We start from the raw sequence: 20,481 nt of genomic DNA on the forward strand, positions 1-20,481 counted from the left end.
AGGACCCTCTGGAAGGACAGTACAAGGCATGGTAGGAGTCTGGTCACTCCACTCTTAAGGATGATCCCCAGCTCTCCACCATAGGACCCAGTCTGCTTTTAGGCCTTCCCAGAAATAGACAGCTCCACTCAGAGGAAACCTCTGCAAAGTATCCTTTGGGTGTTTCCTGGCAGCTGTCAGATGGTCATTTTCAGCAGCTCTCCCCAATGGTAAATTTTATCAGCTCTGTCCCTTCCTTATAGTGCATCCACTTGATATAGCAGCAATGACACCATCAAGTTTACAATCTTGGGGAGTACCCTACAAGAGTTCTCGCAAATAGGATTGGTCAGTAACCCTTCTCTCTCCTCCCAGCTCCAGCCTCTCTCCAAGGATTGGTTTAGGAGTCTGGAGCAGACATATGGCAATTCCCATTTGCAATCCCCTTTGTTTTCATGTGAAATGTTTGACACCAACTTGTTATGTGGAAAAACTTCAGAATTTTACTAGCAACTGCCATAACATATATATTTTCTGATTCAGCTAATCAGGGGGAATTTAATATAACTATAGCCGGGTCTGCACCCTTTTGCTCTGCTGTTTGGCATTTTTCAGCCATTTTTACAAAAAGCATAATAGGTAGGAACATGTAATTTATTAACCATATTCCTAATTATACCATCCACCAGCACGCAAACTCTCACATTCTGGACATGTTAGCTTGCCATTACAATTCCCTAAGTCGCAGATGGACACATTTTATATCACCAAAATCTCCTTGAAATTATCTAAAAAATAAAACATACATGTATACAGTGTGATTTGTAGTTTCTGGGGAAAAGCCACTATTGTGATAGTCCATTTAAACAAAATAATCTTCATATGTGCAAACACAAGGTTTCCTTCCTCCAGGCCATTTGTCTCTGTGGGCCGGCCACCTTGCTGTTTGAGGTTTAGGGTGCAGATCGTAAATGGGGATGCATTTGATACACAGAGATCCCCACTCAGAGTTCAGCCTTAATTATAGCTCCTGTGTTCACATCTCCCCCCTACTTTGGACATGCACCAGCCAGAGCATTTGGCCTGCTCAGAACTTAGAACTTCCCTCAGAGACAGTGGGCCTCATTACGACTTTGGCGGCAGCCATGCCGATATTGGCGGCATGGCTGCCGCCAAAATCGGGTCCGGGTCCCTGAATGGGGAATTAAGCGGGCCATTCGATGTTCGGAGGGCCCGGTAATTCCTCCCTCCAGGAACCCGGGCCCGGACCTCCCCATTCCCATTTGAGCCCCCATAGGGCTCAATGGGAATGGGTGAGGGAGCTAACAACGGGCTGATTACGGCCGGCCCGTTGTTAGCTCCCTGGTCACCTCGCAGGACCCGGTAAGGACGCCTGGTTTGACCAGGCGTTCCTTACCGGGTCCCGCGAGGGAACCTTTTAGCGGAGCCCGTTAACCCGTTCGTCTCAGTTGTAATGAGGCCCAGTAGGTCTAGGGAAAGTCTGTTTTCAACACCTCTTAGCAGCCACACTTTATTGCAGTTGTAAACAGCTGGGATGTACAGGTGCAATTGTGATTCATCCTTCAGGACGGAAACCCACAGAGGGGTGGTGCACGGAGCACGCATGTATTTTTGGTGGTGAGCCGGGGAGGCTAAAAAAAAGATTTGGTATATTGTATTGATTAACATTTGATATATCGAAATCCCGATTTGAGGTCAAGTAAGTATTGATCAAGTGTTACATAAGGTGACGAAAATGAGGGATACACCTCTTCAGCATTTGTGCAAATACCTCCCGCGGTATCAAGACACATTATGCAAGGTAGTGCAGAATGGACTCGTGATACAGAAGGCAAATTGGCAAAGCCATGGCCCAAAGACAGATGTTTTTCCAAATGTGTACAGCAACAAATGAACACTTATTTGCAGGACGCTTATAAGGGGAATAAACTAAGCAAACGATTGGCCTTATTAGAATTATGGAAAATCTTTCAGGACGAAGAAGTGAACTTGGTTCAGCGGCATTGGATACTGAGCCTATGGGATACAAAGGATGAACCGCCCTTGGCTCCCCCTCCCCCTCCTCAAACAACAGACATGGACATAGCAACAGAAAGCAAGGGATTTTATCCCATGAAGGAATTAAAAGTAGCAGTGGGATAGACCAATCCCACTTCACACACCCAGCGTATAGTATCAACGGAGCACCTGATGGCGCAAAGCAAGCATTTAGAACAGTGTGAGACAGTAGCAGCAAATGTAAGGACCACAGCAAGATGCAAGCAAAGCTGAATGATAATGCCTTAGGGGGAAAAAGGCTTAGTGAAGTCCAAGAATTGGTAGTACCAAATTAATGGATATGTGGACAAATATTGCTCAAACTAGATGGGAAAACAGCAAGAGAGACAGTGCATATGGGGAAGGAATTAATGAGTAACAAAGATGCAGAGGTGGAAGCAAAAGAATGGGCTGAGATAATGGAGAAAGTGCACAGAAGGGAAAGGGAAGAGAAGAGTAAAGGGGGAGAAGAAAACAAAGAGAGCTAAAAGACATAGCAAGGATGAAAGCAGAAGCGTGGGATAGGCAACTGCAAATGAAGAAGGAGAAAAGGAGGTTAGAAGTCTAGCAGCTTGTTAAAGAACACTGATGCAGGGAAAGAGAGAAGTGCAGAAGCGAACGAGACAGAGACGAGAGCAGAGAAAGACATCATTCAAATGTGGTAGAAATTGAAATGGACTTCATGTTTAGAAGATGAGGATGGGGAAGGTATACGATGAAGGATAGGGGAACTCTATAGGAGCAGGAGAATCAGCTCAGTTGCCCCACAGGCAACCAGGATTGCTGAACCCTCAGTGAGGGGGAAGCGTGGAGTTATAGACCGAACGAAGATAAAGCAGCAGGAAGATAAAAGATTAAGGAGGTGTTGCTTTGATGAAGACAGAGAAGGGGACAGTGACAGTAGTATTGGGACCATGGGGTCAGACGAGGATTCACAGGGGAGCGAAAATGAGGAGGAGAGAAGACACTCTCAACGCTTTAGTGAAGCAAGCCCAGACAGAAACATAATATGGGAAGGCGAAGAAAACATGGGTAGAAGAGAGAAGGACATTGAAGGGTGACTACCACATCCCGAGGGTGGGCCGCGGAGCGCGGACAATATCACTCTGTATGCGCAAAGGCTCAGGGCTCAGCCAGGACAGAAAAGGACAAAGATGGCAAGGGCGTTCACCACCACTAAAGACATGGGAAGACAGGAGGGTGGGCTGTCACTGACACAGTGCCCATTACTGGAAAAGGGTGGGGAGTGACCTCAGTATATTGCATTGCAGCAAATTGACAAAGATAATTTGATGCAAGCTGCCTTCATTAAATGCTGGGGCTGGCAAGTGGATTTATGAGATCGAAAGTATGACAGCCGGGACGACATTAGTGGTAGGGCACATGAAGAGTCTACTCTCAGCCATTCTCGGGGAGGTAGCTGACGATGTATAGGAAAGTGGTCACCAAGTGGTGCTGTTAGGCTGGCTCCCCTGTCTCTCCTCCAAGCTGCGGCTATCTTCGTGTGGACGGCAGTCGGAGTGAGGAAGGCGCAAGCGGTGAAAGAAGCGAAACGGCCTGAAATCTTGTTTTTTTTTCTTTTTTCTAATTGGACCCACCCCCTGCTCCTACGTTCTATAACCTTAGCGGGCTTGCGCACCCGAGCGGGCGCACCCAAGTGGTCGCCAAGTGGCGCTGTTAGGCTAGCTCCCCTGCCTCTCCTCCAAGCTGCGGCTATCTTCGTGTGGACGGCAGTCGGCGTAAGGAAGGCGCAAGCGGTGAAAGAAGTGAAACGGCCTGAAGTAATTACGCCTGTTTTGTCCCCTGGACTCTTTGCTGAACTTTTTGCTGAACTTACCTCATTAACTCCTTTGAGTTCTTGTGCGAGCTCTTAATTGTGTCCCTTTTCTTCTTTGTTGCAGATCTTGTTTTTTTTCTTTTTTCTAATTGGACCCGCCCCCCTGCCCTACGTTCTATAACCTTAGTGGGATTGCGCACCAGCACGCGTGCACCCAAGTGATCGCTAAGTGGTGCTGTTAGGCTGTTTGGGTGTGTGGCGGGTGCACGGAGCCCGCAGATTTATTTATTTTTTCCATTTATTTCTTTATTTGACGGAAGCTGAGGCTAAGGCTAAGGCTACATCTCCAGCAGGGGTTCCCGTGTTCCCACGGTTGAAAAATTTAGTGGCTAGCGGTGAGCTGCACGGGTTATGAGTAATATGGAAACCTAATTTGTGTGTCTTTAGCGCGTGTGGTTAAATTGGGTTTAGAACGATTGACCATTATATTTAATGTATCTTTGAGAAATGAAGGCTTGTATTCCATTATGCACAAATTCTGGGTTAGTTGGCAGGTATTTTAGTGCCAGCTGAAGCCCTCTCTGCTGTGTTGATTGTAATAGAGGGAGTGATGAAGTGCAGCCTAGCAATTGTCTACCTTTTAGATCTACAGTCTGTTGGTAGCAGACTGCAGCTTGGCTGTGTTTATTGTACTATAGTCACTTCTGTTCTGGATTAGTAACACAGGAGTGAGTGGTATCTTATTACCTCTCATAAACACGCCATGGAGGCTATGTGAGATGCCTGGATATTTTGTTGATGATGCATTGCTTTTGACCTATTTTACAGTAGTGCTGTTGTCTAATTATCAGAGGTTGCCATAACAGGTGAATGTTGGAAATAAATATTGCTCACTGCTATGTCACGACATCGGAACAGCACTGAATAGGTGTATTCTCGGGCTAACTCTGTAGGCCCCGCTACAAGGAGCTCAACAGTTCAGGGCATAAGACTATATGATGATATACTGTCTTACAATGGTAAAAAACATGTTAAGGATGGCAATGAATATGCCTTTGCCTCCCTCCCCTCCAGAGCCTAGTGACTCTCTCCTATTAGATGCAGAGGCAATGGCACACTCTTCCTTGCTATCTTTGGGCGGTAAAGGGCAGGTTTTACAGGAGGAAGCTTCTAGCTCCAGCATGTTTGGAACTGTACCCAAGAAGGTCACCTCAGCCTTACTGGAGACATCCTTTTGGGATACTCCACCTGCCTTCTTCACTGCAGATGCGGATCTGCACGATTTGTCACAACATCTTCAGGATATACCTTGTTGCCCATCCTCCCAGCAATCATGTCAGATTTCAGAAACTAGGGGGCTTCTGTCATCAATATTACAAGAACAAAAATGTCACTCTATGGGGTTTATAGAAATTAGAATACTCATGGAGAGACAGATCACCAAGGCCAAAACCTGTATAGAAGCAATGGATCTTTTGCCTACAAAAATAGTCACCAGAATGCTGGCTTTGGGAATACCAATCCACAAGAAGTGGACGGAAAATTAGCACCAAAAGAACCCTTTCCTAACCCTTTGACTACTTCCATTGCAAAATCAAGAGTCCCAGAATCACCGGCCATAAAGAAAAACCTGCCAGATGAAAAGGGGCCCACGGATAAAAAAAATAAAAATAACAAAAAAAATAAGAAAAATAGCAAGGGCGGGACCCTAACACTCCTTAAACAAAGGGATACAATTCCTAAACTACTCTCTGATGCAGAGGTAGAAATAATAGAGCCATCCGTGGTGATTAGTAATTCCGAGAGAGGTGCTTATAGCCTCCCCTCAAACACTTTATCTGAAGAAATGACTCATAAAACATATCCTCCTAAAACAACTATAGCTCTTAAAGATAAACACCTAGATAGGAGCAAATGTGTCTCAGGGGGTGAACCCAAAGAAAGTTATGGCCTGTTTTTGAAGCCTGTCACATCTAATTCTGGGAAAGTCTCTACTGTATCGAATCTGTCACTTAGTGTGCCCCAGTCAAAAGCTAATCTCCTGGCGCCTGACAATGCGCAGTCAAGTCATCTACCGGTGGGAGATACGTTAAAGATAGTTAACTCTTCGGGAGATAAAGCAATTGTCAGTGAACCATTGACTGGGCTCCAAGATACAACTCTACTGAGTAATAATGATGTGGCCCTTGTGAGTCATATAGCAGTCGAAGATGCCCTGAAGGGTAGATTTCCCTTAGAGAATAAAAGTTTAAGTCAGGTTCCAAAGGACTCTGATCCAGTTACATCTCAAGAATTACAGGTAAAATGAGGGCATACTAGCCGATTCTAGTATCATGAACTCTGTTCCTCTGCCCTCTCTGGAAGTAGCGGAAAAAAACCTTCCGGTGAATCCGTATTTACCTGACAAGCCCATTTTGGAAGGAATAGATAAAATCCACTCAGTCAATATGCATCCTTTTGATAAGCCCACTTTACACCCCCAAGAGCATCTGTGGGAGAGGCGGATAAAAGGCTTCCCAAAATCTATTTGGATACGGAGTTGAGCATATTCCATGGAGGAAACCATGCCTTTTAGATTTCCCCAGCATTTTACTGTATCCCCTATTTGATTGCGGTATGCAACCGGCAATGAATAGGCACAGGTCCCTACATCTCTTCAATGATATCCCTGCTCTGGCAAACCTGACTTCTGCCGACGTTAAAAGGGATGGATTATAATCATCCCCAGTGCTTTGATCACGTGAGAATAGTTTTTATTCTAAACTTGTATTTCAAAACATCTTAGCAGAGTTAGATCAGTTTAACAAGAGGGGTTTTGAAATACTGATTTTTGGTGATGGCCTGCAACCCTAAGAGGGATACGCCCGTAATGACTTGTGGGGATCGGGATATATGGGAGGACAGAACCAAAAAAAAGAATCAGAGAGTTTCCAGGACAAGGATTCAAGCTGGAGATTGCTTGCCCTGAGCCTTCGAGACTCTATCTCACAGTCGCAAAATCTAAAACAACAAACATAGTCCCAGATAATGCATTCCCAATACTCTCTTGGAACTCACGAGGGAATTTTCATCTGTTTTCATCCTTTGAACTATGTTCTTTATTGCGTACTAAAAATATTCTGTGTAGTCAGGAAGCATGGATGACTTCCTATGCGCAGTTCGATGGATTTGAGTGTCACCACCTTTTGGCCACCATGGTCCACTAGGCCGGCCAAGGGGTGGGCTACTCATAGCATTCAAGCTTGGAGAGGGCATTTGTGTGATGGAAATCTTTACAATCTCTCCCCATGTTTTGGGGGCATTGGTAAAGTTAGATAGTATCGCTTATATATTAATCTGGAATATTTACTGGTTGCCAGGATCTAATTTACATGAGGTGATCACAAAAATGGAGGAGATCATGGAGAAATGTTTTTTCAATATGCAGGGCTGCAAATTTTATTGATGGGGGATTTGAATTCTCACATGAACTGTGTAACGGAGCATGAAGGGATATCAGATGTCGCCCCTATGAATTTTAATGGTGAGCATTTTGGGAATCCTGACCTTCAATCGTTGAGCACGATATACAAAAAAATTGATTTAATGGGTTGGAATATGCTGTGTAAAATCTGGGGCCTTAAATCAGTACATCAAATGATGAAACCAGAGAAACCATATATTAACTGGTCCCTGGGAGATAGGTCCTCAGCAATTGATAATATTTTTGTTTCTGAGTATAGCTATAATCTGGCAGAGAGCTTTACAGTACGATCTAAACAGATGAGTGATCATAGGATGCTAGAGCTGAACTTACGTATACAAAGCCCTAAGGTGGTACCTGACCAGATGCCATGGCATTTGGTTTTGAATATTGGAAATAACAGGTTTATTTGGCATTCGGGCAATGTAGAATTGTATAATAATCTATTCTGTAAAGATCATGAGGATTCTACTTTTGAAGAAAAGAAAATCAGGTTTACTCATGAGCATTTTGGCCCTTATGTCAAAACATTGATTGAAAGTTCAGTAAAGACAATTGGGAAAAAACAGGTTAACAAGAAGCATCTTCATAAATATGACTCTATTGTGCAAGCAAGTAAGGCTCTATTACGTAGATCACTAAGGCAACTGAAAGTATTGAAAATATCTGAAATTGCCTGGAGTGAGGCGTCCAAATACCTGAAACAAACACACACAAATTGGCTTAAAAGTTATAAATGCAAGATGTTTCAATCAGACAATGGGGACATGTTGTGCTTGCTGAAAGCTAATTCAATAAGACAATTCTGGCTACTCATAAATAGAATCTCCAAATCTGAAGTAGAACAGAATCTTAACCCTATTGGGGAACAGATATGTGTGGGACATTACAAAAATCTGTATGCAAGCAGAAGTGAGAGGATAGAGCAACCATCTTATTTGCAAGTAGTCCCGCAGTGGAAATGTAATTTTTCAATTGGCATGATTAGAGAGAGGATTATTAAGGCTAGTTCCTCCAGAGCTGCAGGGCCTAACAGGCTTTTGAATGCTCTTTTTAAGGGCAATCCGGACAAGTGGTCAAAGGCTCTATTTCTTCTCTTCCAAGATATCAACAGCACCAAGATCATTCCTAGATCATGGAATATGAGTTATATAATCCCTATTTATAAGAAAGGGGATAGATCCCTGCCATCAAATTACCGTCCTATTGTCCTTTTGGATTCTGATTCTAAAATATACGCAAGTCTTATTCTTCAACAAATTGACCAGTGGGCAGTTAAAAATCAGATTCTATCACCCTTTCAATTTGGTTTTAGAAAAGGAGTTGGCACTGTGGCAGGGGGTCTTTTAATCTCCCTATTACAAGAATTGGAATGGAAAAAGGGGGGAAATCCTGTTTATCTGGCGTGCATGGATCTCTCCCTTGCTTTTGATTTGGTGAATCATCCTATTCTTTGGAAGAAATTGTATTTATTTGGTCTACCACAAGATCTTTTGCATATCTTGATTCACTGACACGAATGATCAATGATATAAATTAAATTAAATAACGACAGTCTTTTATCCACGCCAATTAAGACGTCTAATGGCCTCAGACAAGGCTGTATATCTGCTCCAATTTTGTATAATCTGTATAGATCTGATATTGGGCCATCACTGTTGAATGCCTCCTTTATTCAACCGAAGTTGGAAGGCAAAACAATGTGTTGGTGCTCCTATGCGGATGACTTTCTATTGTTTGATTTGTCTCCTGTGGGCCTACAATATTTGTTAACAACCCCTGGAACTTACATGTCATGGAACGGTCTAGCAGTAAATCCTCAAAAATCGCCCATCTTGTGCTTTAGCGGAAAGAGAAAAGTCCCTCTAAAAAGCTTTTTTTTTATAAACGGGGAAGTAAAAATTCAATAATATATCTAGGCTTCTTTGTGAGCGCTAAATTAAATACGGTTCAAGTGCAGAACCATTTTTTGTCAAGGTATGTGCGACACAAATGCGCATAGTGGGCCGCAAATTTGGTGGATTTTCTGGTACTCCATAATTAAGCTTTTATAAACAGAAAACTATTCCTAAAATCTTATATGGTAGTGAAATTCTATATATTATGGGTAAATTGGACATTGCCAAACTGGAGGTGAAGATTCTTAGAGAAACAATGATCTGCCTCCCGAAATGTGTCCCTCTTGTCGCTATCCGGAATGAATTTGGTTTACAATCACTGAGGAGCATTGTAGAGTGGAAATGTTTACTTTTATTCCGCAATCTTATTTCTCAAACTAAAAATAATTTGTATAATGAATTGCCCGATTTGTTGAGACAAGGTACCCCCAAATCAACATTGGTGATGAAATGATGAGTAATTTGTAAGACTTTACTGAGTTCTGTTGGAGTATCCCTGATTACACTCATTTTGAATGTTAAAAAAGTGAAACAGTTATTGCAAAATAAGGATTGGTTCAATACAACTAAGAAATTGTCCCAATATAGGTTGTATTACCATATGGTGTCCTATTATAAATATATGGGCTCCATGGAACCCTATTTATATGCTTTTCCTTACAGAGTGTGGAGAAATCTGTATATGAGATTCAGATTCAATATCTTACTTACTGGGGAAATATTGGCGGCAAGAGCAAAACCGCCGGCCTCTGTTATATTGTGTAGATCTTGCAAGGATCCGGAAGTAAAAGAAACATTGAGACATTTGCTTTTAGAGTGCCCTACTCTGAGCCAAAAGAGATTCCATTATTTCACTCGCTTTGTCCCCGATGTATCAAAAGTGGACTTGGATCAGGTGTGGAAATGCATGTTATTCGATAAAAAAAAACATTGCAATTAGCGGTTGTAAGATTTCTGAAGATAGAGTGTGGTCTGTTTTAGTCCTTCATATAGATGATTGTTAATAAAATGGAAACTTCCTCTGTTTTATGATTTTGTTATAAATAGGTCGACGCACTTTAATATGAATTTGAGTATTAGACAATAATCATTGTATATTGTAGTTTTTGGTTATCTTTTAGCTTGTTTTAGAGTAAATGTTCTAAGGAAATGTTGGTGAATTTTAGATGAAATTTTGCATTGATCCTTTTATTATTTGTTGAATCTGAGATGTGAAATTCTGTATTCATTCTTTTTTGTAGTAACTTGTGAAATTGTTTATGTATCTTTGTATCTTTGAACAATTTTGTAAAGGTTTTTTTTAACTATAAACAAATAAACATAATAATAATAAAAAGTATAGAAAAGAGCAGGGTCCAGGAGTGACAGCACAAAACATGGCACACAATGGTGTGCCGTTCGATAACGGGCGAGTGGCTGTATGGCAAGCTCTATGGGTGCAATACCAAGACAGCTCGGACATAAGCACGATTATGGCTCGCAAAATATGTGAAGAAAAAGACTCACTTTAATATATTCAACTGATTCAAGAGAAATGGCATCTTGAGATGAGAGAACCGTGCCGTGGGACAAAACAGTGGGGTTATTTTATTATATATTATGTCAGGGGTTACCCGATCAAGTGCAAAAGCAGCTGAGGAAACTAATGGGGATGGAGGCAAAGCCGTGGTCAGAAATCCCGCGGAATATAGTGCACTATTGCAGGCTAATGCAAGAGAATGTGAGAAAGAAGCGTGAGGAGAGGAAACAAGAACAAGCAAAGTTAGTGCAGAATAAATGATCTAAGTATACCATGGAAGGGGCGATATTGATTACCCCAAAGGAGTAGTTGCTCAGCATGGGCAAAGCCGACCACAGATGAGAGGGTGAGGTTTTGCAGGACGAGGAGATATGAATAAGTGGCTGAGAGGACGAGGAGGGATACCTCGGGAAAGAGGGTTTGGACACCCATTGCAGCAGAATGCAGGAGGTTTTCATAGGGGACAGCAAAGACCAATTGGCGGTGCAAATGTAAGTACCACAACAGATGCATACCCAAGACATGCAAACGCAGCATTATCAGCCCATGACACATGCATTACAGATGCATGGACACATGTAGCAATCACAACCAGCACAGTAGGCACAGATTCAACAGAACATCATAACCACAACACATGTGGGCTCCACAATGTCGGCTCCCGTGAGAAAGCCAGGAGGGGCGACTGTTGTAGGGGTAACCCATTTACAGGGACGGGAATGTCATTATATCCACAATAGGACAGCCCACAGATAGACCTGTGTTCAATACTGTCTGTTACACCCAATCCGGCTGAGGAACCACATATAGAGGTGACTATAGGTGACAGGACGTTTTCCATTATTGTGGATATGGGGGGGGCGACTTGGTCCTGTATTAGGGAGGGGGAGATACCCAATGTCAGGTATTGTCATAAACGCACAGGGATTTTCTGGGGCCATGGATTTGGTTCCTTTTACTGACAAATTACCTCTTTCTGTGGGAGAACACAACTTGACCATGCCACTGTTCTATTCCCAACAGACACCAGTAAATATAATGGGTAGAGACATGATGAGCCGGCTTAACATGACCTTTTCATTCACATACCAAGGGATAGTGTGCTCAATGCCAGGGATTCATTACATGAATGTGAGGGAACTCATCCAAGCTTATTGTGGCCAGGCGGTACAGAGGGGGGTGCCAGTGGAGATTGAACTGTTTTAATATGGGGTGGAAGTATTAATTGCATGGCTCCCAGGGATATAGGGTAGGCTGCTATGCATACCCAATGATTTCTTATTTAGACCATAGGTTCCTCTAGATGAGAAAAAAGGAAAAGGGATCCCAATATAATATGAGGCAGAAATAGTGAGAGATGACAGAATAGTACTGCATGGGACAGACGATCCAGGATGATCGTGGAGAACTGTAATCGCATTGAGGGAAGGATACAGGTTGACTGACATGACTGATGAGGAACTATTCCAAGACGACCGATCAGATAGCAAGGTGGCATTTGACATAAGCATTACACATTGGGTGGAAATACTTTATTGAGAAGTGCCACAGAGAATGGCTGTGTTGCAAAAAACCACCACCACCTTTTCTTGAGGAAGACTTAGGGCTGGTACCCAGTGTCTTATGAACCGATAGCCCCTATGACATGGGTATGTTAAAAGGGATAGGACGGTTCAAGATAAAGCTTGAACCAGGGTCTATTTTACCAAGGGCAAGACAGTATCCCCTATCAAGAGAAGCAGACGAGGGATTTTCTGAGACAGATCACCGCATTAGTGAAGCAGGGTATTCTGGTGCCTTCAGAATCGCAGTGTAACACTGGAGTGTATTTGGTTCCTTTTACTGATGAATTAGCACTTTCTGTGGGAGAACACGACTTGACCATACCAGTGTGCTATTCCTGACAGACACCAGTAAATATAGTGGGTAGAGACATGATGAGCCGATTTAACATGACCATTTCATTCATGGACCAAGGGATAGTGTTCTCAATGCGTGAAAAAGGTGACAGGGGGATCATGGCGATTTATTCATGGGTTTGCGCCCTCTGAACCAAATTGCTGAGGCAGAATTCCCATTCGTCTGAATCCAGCAACAATTTTGTGCAGCATCCCAACAGAAGCTATGCACTTCGCAGCAATAGACTTGAGGAACATCTTCTTTTCTATATCACTCCATAATGAGTCACAGGACTTAACATCGTTCCTATATAGAAACTGGAAGTAGAAACACACAAGACTCACACAACGGCACTGTGATGTAACGCTCACCTGATTCCCGCAGAGGCGCCGGTCTTGACTGGGTGAATGCCGTATCTTCAAAGGTGATGTGTAACACACGGTTGGCTCTTTGGGCTGGACCTCTGTGCACTGTATGTCTGACTTGAAGAGTAAGATGTCTGCAGATAGAAAATATGGGATTAATGAACTGGGGTTATTGGGTGCCTCTCTCCTCTTCCCTTTCTCTTCTCCTGTAGAACCCCAAAGGTTAACACCCTCACCTTAGGTAAGTGAACGCCGAGCTCTCCATCTGCCTCGGGGCAGGGTGCCGTAACCAGTTTCTTCACTGGATAAGGGTGCAGGCCTCTTGACCTCAGAGGACTGCCGTCCGTCGTTAACTGCACGAACGGTAAGTTCTGGGCACTTCAAATGTCTTAAAAGTCTTTTGTAATGATATCTCTTGTTTTGCAGGGTTCCGGCGATGGCGGATGGCGGGCTGATGAGAGTTGAGGATCGAACCCGCGTGAGGAATAGAAGCGCCTGGAAGCACGTAAGTAAGCGCTTGTAGCCTGCTTCACGATGCGCACTAACTGTCCCTTTTATCTTGCAGGTACAAGTTCGGAGCTTTAGAGAAGCTGAAGGGTGCTGGAATACCCACTGGATTCGGCGTGGGAAGGAGTAATGGCACGTGAGTAATAAAGTTGCCCAATGTCTTTAAACGCACCTTCTTTTGTCTTTCAGATGTGGGATGCAGCGCTGAAGGCCTCCGGAGCGTGCGAAGAGTAGGTAAGCCTTTGTCTTTCAGATGCCGGAATGCAGCGCGAGGCGTTGGTGACAGCCGATGGACCAGGTAAGAGATGCGCTGCCACTGAAGACCGTAGTGCTAACCTGTTCTTTCTTTGTCTTTACAGCTGCTGCTGAAGACTGGATTCCAGGATGGTAAGCCTTTGTTCCCTTAGGCCCAGGATCAGAAGCAGAAGACACGATGAGCGTTCTGCTGCAGAGAATGCAGAATAACACAAAGCAAGATTCATCCATCGGGTGTGGTTTAAATAGCCTCCTGTAGTGCTTAGGTGTCTCCTTCCACAGCCACGCCTAGGTAAGAAAAGAGTTCCTGCTTTCCAGAAGAGTTCCAGTGTTCTGAACCTAGGGAGTGGCTCCTGCCCCACCCAACAGGAAAAGTAGTCCCAAACAGAAGAGGATCAGGGGTTCAACTGGCAGGTAAGTAAGCAGCATGGTCTGCTGCAGGTAAGTCCACCCAAGCATTATGAGCTGGGCGCTTCCAGCGCTGGGACTGGGCATCTTTATGAGCCTGGTGCCACTGGCGCCAGGACAGGGTCCAAAAGGTCCCAATTGGGACTGGCTGGCACTCGGAACCGGGGTTATGGGTCTGCTTCCAAGGGAGTTGGGCATGTCCTGATCTTTTGGAAGCAGAGATCATGACAGCACCCCCCCTCAAGGCCCCTCCCAAACCGGGCTTCTCCGGGGGTTTGGGCTTGTTAGGAAATGTTCGATGAAATCTTTTGATTAGACGAGGCGCTTGGACATATTCTGCAGGTTCCCAGGATCTTTCTTGGGGACCGTAGCCTTTCCAGTCAATCAGGTAAAATAGTTTAGATTTGGAGATCTTGGAATCCAGGGTGCTTTTGACTTCAAACTCGAGTTCTCCATCAACTAGAATAGGTTTTGGAGATGTAGTTAGTCGGGTTTGAGGTTGCACGGGTTTTAATAGAGAGACGTGGAAGACCGGATGCATCTTCATGTGAGGGGGCAAGTCCAACTTGACCGCTACTGGATTTACTATGGTAGTGATGGAATAGGGACCAAGGTATCTTGGGTTGAATGTGCGTGGTCCTTTTAGAGGTAGATATTTGGTGGATAACCAGACTTGATCTCCTACTTGATATTGGGGGGCTTCCTTCCGATGTTGGTCTGCTCCTTTCTTGTATTGTTCTGTAGCCCTTTGAAGGTGAGAAACGGCTTCCTTAAAGGCTTGGGTGATTGTAGAATGCAGGTGGTCTACTGCTGGTGTTCCAAGATCTTGGAGTGGATCCAACTCCGAGGTTCGAGGGTGACTACCGTATAAAAGAAAAAACGGGGTCTTCCCAGTTCCCGAGTGGACAGAGTTATTGTAGGCATATTCGGCTATCCAAAGGATATCTTTCCAAGTTTTTTCAGTTTGTTGTAGCATGCAGCGCAAATACTGTTCCAGAGTTTGATTGGTCCTCTCGGTTTGTCCGTCGGTTTGAGGGTGGTGGCTGGTCGAAAGTCTCACATCAATTTGAGCCGAGCGACAGCAACTTCGCCAAAAATGAGAAATAAATTGACTACCTCGATCCGAAATTAGAACTGAAGGAAAACCGTGCAGTCGGACGATGTTTTCGAGAAATTCTCGGGCCAGAGTTGCTGCTGTTGGTAAGCCGTTGAGTGGAATGAAATGCGCCATCTTCGAGTATAGGTCCACGATTACTAGGATCGTATTGTATCCGGAGCATGGAGGCCGGCTGGTTTTTCCTTTTGACTCTTGTTTTGGGCGCATACTCCACAGGACATTATAAAGTCTCTGATATCTTTTTTCCAAGACGGCCACCAGAAGTAGCGCTTGATCTTTTCCGAGGTCTTGGTCATACCGGGATGTCCTTCCATTAAAGAATCGTGATAACAAGAGATTACCTTTTTCTGTAAACCTGTGCTGGGCAGGTATAACCGTTCTTGGAAATATAATAGGTTGTCCTTCACTGTAAAGTCCTTTCCCTGCAGATGCCAATTCTGTATGTCTGCTGGAGTTACCAGTAGCCTGGCTTTATCCTTAACTTCCTCTATGGATTGTGTGGCGATTACACCTAGAATTCTTTGTTCGGGAATGATAGGTACAGGTTTAGGATTGATCAAATGTTCTTCCACTCCCATCCGAGAAAGGGCATCAGCTTTACCGTTTTTTGTACCAGGTCGATAGGTAATTATGAAGTCAAACTCGGCAAAGAATAGTGCCCAACGGAGTTGCCTAGAGGATTGAGCTTTTGCGGTTTTCAAATATTGCAGGTTTCGGCGATCTGTAATCACAGTAACGGTGTGTCGGGCCCCCAGAAGATAATGCCGCCAAGCCTTAAAGGCGGACTTGATAGCTAGAAGTTCCTTATCAGTAATAGTGTAATTGATTTCAGGAGGGGAGAATTTGCGGGACCAAAATGCGACGGGATGCAACTGATTGGTTACTGGGTCTTTTGTGATAGAACTGCCCCCATGGCAAGGCTCGAAGCATCAGTTTCAACGATGTAGGGGAGTTCTGGGCGAGGATGTTTTAAGATCGGTGCAGAGATAAATCTAGTCTTCAAATTCTGGAAAGCTTGTTCCGCCTCGGTAGACCATTCAAAACGTTTGTTTTTCTTTAACAAGGCGGTGATGGGCTGGACTATTCGAGAGAATTCGGGGATAAACCTGCAGTAAAAGTTAGCGAAGCCTAACATGCTTTGAACACCTTTTACGAAGGATGGCGATGGCCATTTGAGAATTGCATCGACCTTCTTTGAATCCATACGCACTCCGCTAGGTGATAATATGAATCCCAAGAATTCAACTTCAGTCACGTTGAAAACACATTTTTCCAACTTAGCGAAAAGATTGTGTTGACGCAATCTCTCGAGGACCATTTTCACGTGTTTCCGATGTTCAGTTTCCGATGAAGAATAAACGAGGATGTCGTCAATGTAAACAACAACACACACATCTATGAGCTCTCTGAGGACATCGTTCATAAAATATTGAAAGGCGGCCGGGGCATTGCAAAGTCCAAAGGGCATGACCTGATATTCAAATAACCCATACTTGGTGCGGAAGGCCGTCTTCCATTCATCGCCCTCTTTTACTCGTACCAAGGGGTAGGCTCCTCTAAGATCCAGCTTTGTATATATGCATGCTTTTCTGACTTGGTCCAGGAGTTCAGGGATCAAAGGTAACGGATATCTATTCTTAACGGTGATCTGGTTCAGGGCGCGATAATCTATACAAGTTCTAAGGTCCCCTTCTTTTTTTGGAACGAAGAACAAAGCTGAGGAAGCAGGGGACTTGGAAGGACGAATAAACCCATTCGCTAGGTATTGATCCAGGTATTGTCGGAGGTGAAGATTCTCAGGCTCGGTGAGGGCATAAATTCTACTACAAGGAGGAGTAGATCCAGGTATCAGGTCTATCTGGCAGTCATAAGACCTATGAGGAGGTAGAGAGTTAGCCTGATCCTTCCGGAAAACATCTTGGAAATCTAGGTATTCAGGAGGTAACCGGGGTGCCTCCGAGGAAATTGCTGCCAGTGCAACACCAGGTCGAGGGTGACAAGTAGAGACACATTCTGGAAACTGAACCGTTCTTGCTCGCCAATCGATCTGAGGATTGTGCTTCTCTAACCAAGGAATTCCTAGAATAATCTGGAACTGAGCGGCCTTGATCACATCGAACACGATCTTCTCATGGTGTCCATCTTGACTTACTAGCGTCACTTCTTGGGTGGTATGCGTTACTGGTCCGGAGGCTATCTCCGTACCATCCACCGTAGTAATGACGTCCTTTACAGCCTTTGGACAAAGAGTCAGATTCATCCTCAAAACCATTTCATGATCCACATAATTGCCGATGGCACCGCTGTCGACGTAAGCTTCAATCGCATGTAATCGATCCGGATGTTCAGGGCTAATGAGGACCATAGGTATCACGAAATGCGAGGTCACTGAACTGGTTTTAACGCTCGGCAAGAGGACCTCTATTCTTGTCGGGCGAGGTTGTTTCCCTGCTCAGAGTTTGTGACCCTGGTACCTGCAGCTCCTACTGCCTTCTTGGCTGGTTTCACCGGACAGTCTCGAAGAAAGTGCCCCGAGTTTCGGCAATAGAGGCATAATTGCAGCTGTTTTCTCCTTTCCCGCTCCTTTTGTGTTAGTGGTCCTTTCAGGCCCCCTATTTGCATGGGTTCCCCGGAGTCTACTCCTTTGGTAGGAGTTGGTGGTTTGGAAAATACTCGAGCATCAAACTTGGAACGATCGGCCTTCCTGTTCTGCAGTCTGCGGTCAATTTGAACGACTAAGTCAATATAGTCCGAACAGTCTTGCGGGGGATTCACTACTTGGGCTAACACATCTTTAAGCTCTCCACGTAGACCTCTATAAAACAGCGTAATCCTTTTGTCCTCAGGCCATCGAGTTTCCACTATCAGTCTGTTGAAAGACGCAATATAAGCCAAAAGGTCTTGATTACCCTGTCGCAATGAAAGGAGCTCATTGTCCTAGGCCTGCCCCTGTGAATGTCTTGCAAACAGTTTTTCCATACTGAGCTGAAAAGCTTGAAAATCATGGAGAACCGGATCATCTTGATTAACTAGAGGGATCGACCGGTCTGCCGCATTGCCACTAAGGTACGAAAGCACGAAAGCTACCTTAGCTTGATCAGTTGGAAAGGCTGCTGGCCGGCATAAGAAGTGCAACCGGCACTGATTAATAAATACTGCAAACCTCTTTGGGTCACCAGAAAATCGTTCGGGCGGAGCCAGAGGTACATTCCCAGGTAGGTTGATCTGCACTGGGTTCGTAGAGGATGTTGAAGGAAGATTTGCCCCTGATGCGGGTAATGGAGTTTGTCCGGCTTGTGACTGTAGCAATTGTCTAGCGAGATCGTCTGTTCGCTCCTTGGAAATAATCAGTTCCCTTCTTAGAGCATTTGTTTCCTGACGGGCTGCATGCACTTCTGCTCTTAGTTCCCCAAGTAACTGGGCTAGCTGGTCGGTATCCGAGGTTTCCATAACGCCTGGGTGGGAGTTTTGCGGTAGGCTTTGTGTTCTGTAACGCTCACCTGATTCCCGCAGAGGCGCCGGTCTTGACTGGGTGAATGCCGTATCTTCAAAGGTGATGTGTAACACACAGTTGGCTCTTTGGGCTGGACCTCTGTGCACTGTATGTCTGACTTGAAGAGTAAGATGTCTGCAGATTGAAAATATGGGATTAATGAACTGGGGTTATTGGGTGCCTCTCCCCTCTTCCCTTTCTCTTCTCCTGTAGAACCCCAAAGGTTAACGCCCTCACCTTAGGTAAGTGAACGCCGAGCTCTCCATCTGCCTCGGGGCAGGGTGCCGTAACCAGTTTCTCCACTGGATAAGGGTGCAGGCCTCTTGACCTCAGAGGACTGCTGTCCGTCGTTAACTGCACGAACGGTAAGTTCTGGGCACTTCAAATGTCTTAAAAGTCTTTTGTAATGATATCTCTTGTTTTGCAGGGTTCCGGCGATGGCGGATGGCGGGCTGATGAGAGTTGAGGATCGAACCCGCGTGAGGAATAGAAGCGCCTGGAAGCACGTAAGTAAGCGCTTGTAGCCTGCTTCACGATGCGCACTAACTGTCCCTTTTATCTTGCAGGTACAAGTTCGGAGCTTTAGAGAAGCTGAAGGGTGCTGGAATACCCACTGGATTCGGCGTGGGAAGGAGTAATGGCACGTGAGTAATAAAGTTGCCCAATGTCTTTAAACGCACCTTCTTTTGTCTTTCAGATGCGGGATGCAGCGCCGAAGGCCTCCGGAGCGTGCGAAGAGTAGGTAAGCCTTTGTCTTTCAGATGCCGGAATGCAGCGCGAGGCGTTGGTGACAGCCGATGGACCAGGTAAGAGATGCGCTGCCACTGAAGACTGTAGTGCTAACCTGTTCTTTCTTTGTCTTTACAGGTGCTGCTGAAGACTGGATTCCAGGATGGTAAGCCTTTGTTCCCTTAGGCCCAGGATCAGAAGCAGAAGACACGATGAGCGTTCTGCTGCAGAGAATGCAGAATAACACAAAGCAAGATTCATCCATCGGGTGTGGTTTAAATAGCCTCCTGTAGTGCTTAGGTGTCTCCTTCCACAGCCACGCCTAGGTAAGAAAAGAGTTCCTGCTTTCCAGAAGAGTTCCAGTGTTCTGAACCTAGGGAGTGGCTCCTGCCCCACCCAACAGGAAAAGTAGTCCCAAACAGAAGAGGATCAGGGGTTCAACTGGCAGGTAAGTAAGCAGCATGGTCTGCTGCAGGTAAGTCCACCCAAGCATTATGAGCCGGGCGCTTCCAGCGCTGGGACTGGGCATCTTTATGAGCCTGGTGCCACTGGCGCCAGGACAGGGTCCAAAAGGTCCCAATTGGGACTGGCTGGCACTCGGAACCGGGGTTATGGGTCTGCTTCCAAGGGAGTTGGGCATGTCCTGATCTTTTGGAAGCAGAGATCATGACATGTGAGTCTCCTTCAATCTTTAACAGGGTCCTTCCGATGGATTTAGGCAACATACAAATAGCGAGCACAGTCATACAATATGTGGGCAACATTTTAATTTGTAGAAAGTCAGAGGAGCTGTGTCGAAATGACTCGGTATACTTGCTGACAATATTGACAGTCAGTCAGTCAATATGTTTATTCAGATAAGAACATCCATCAGACACACAAAAATCAGTTACACATATAATATCAAAAATAACCATTTCATCACAATTGTAAAACAACAATGTCTGCGCTCCAAATTCACAGTGGAATCACTTCATTATAAAAACAGTTTTAAAAAAAGAAACGCAGTACATG

This window comes from Ambystoma mexicanum, chromosome 3q (genome assembly GCF_040938575.1).
Source record: "Ambystoma mexicanum isolate Mex_15411 chromosome 3q, UKY_AmexF1_1, whole genome shotgun sequence".
NCBI classification, from domain to species: Eukaryota; Metazoa; Chordata; class Amphibia; order Caudata; family Ambystomatidae; genus Ambystoma; species Ambystoma mexicanum.